This window comes from Phyllostomus hastatus, unplaced genomic scaffold (genome assembly GCF_019186645.2).
Source record: "Phyllostomus hastatus isolate PE091 unplaced genomic scaffold, TTU_PhHast_1.1 phas_contig_40, whole genome shotgun sequence".
NCBI classification, from domain to species: domain Eukaryota; kingdom Metazoa; phylum Chordata; class Mammalia; order Chiroptera; family Phyllostomidae; genus Phyllostomus; species Phyllostomus hastatus.
This window is the reverse complement of record NW_025333872.1, coordinates 70,208,931-70,209,736: the sequence shown is the minus strand read 5'-3', so window position 1 is coordinate 70,209,736 and position 806 is coordinate 70,208,931. Positions and strand designations below refer to the sequence as shown.

General features: G+C 35.7%; 1 non-coding gene across 1 annotated transcript; it reads left to right on the top strand.

The window, feature by feature from the left end:
* The first annotated feature begins 212 nt into the window (after window positions 1-212).
* On the top strand, window positions 213-284 carry TRNAE-CUC. Its single transcript has one exon. It is a non-coding gene; the product is annotated as a tRNA-Glu (tRNA).
* The last annotated feature ends 522 nt before the right edge of the window (window positions 285-806 follow it).

The window sequence follows — 806 nt, the reverse complement described above, 5'->3', positions numbered from 1 at the left end:
ACTTGGAAGGCCCAGCTCTTTTCTTTGTGAGCCGCAGCGGAACTCTGCAGCAAGCGCCACGAGTTTTCCCCAGAGTAAGAGACAGACACCCACAACGGGAAGGAAATGGGGTAGAACCTGAGTCAACAATCTTATTTCCTATTGGTCAGATTTACATGAAGTTTTTTTTTTAATAAGTAACAAATGAAATGCTGAAAGCCACACTACCAAGTTCCCTGGTGGTCTAGTGGTTAGGATTCGGCGCTCTCACCGCCGCGGCCCGGGTTCGATTCCCGGTCAGGGAAAACACCTTTTGACCCCCAGTTATGGGTTCAATCTGCTTTTTTTTGTGATGCTTGGCGCTATTTTTCTTAATGACAAAAATGCAATTCGTTTTTACAAAAATGCAATTCGTTTTTAAGTGTTACTTAATCTACTGTTTAAAATATGCTATGCCTATTTACATGTACTATATGTATTCAGATATACACCAAAACATGCCTGGCTTCTAAAGTACTCGAAATATACTTGTTCAAAAAAATGTTAAGTCACTTAGAAAACTAAATTTTCCTGCTTTTGAAGACAATCTGGATGTGTATACAAGCATTAATTTTTAAAAGTCTTTGTTTAATCTTGAGCTTTGTTTGACTAATAAAAGGAGGAAAACTATTTTAGGAGAGATAATACCTATTCTGCATCATGCTTAGAGTCAAGTTCTATATATTATATATTATACATATATTATGTGCTTTGTAGATTACTTGTTTATATTGGAGCTCTTTTTATGCTGTTTCTATTTATGAATCTAAGATTTTTAATGGTATATT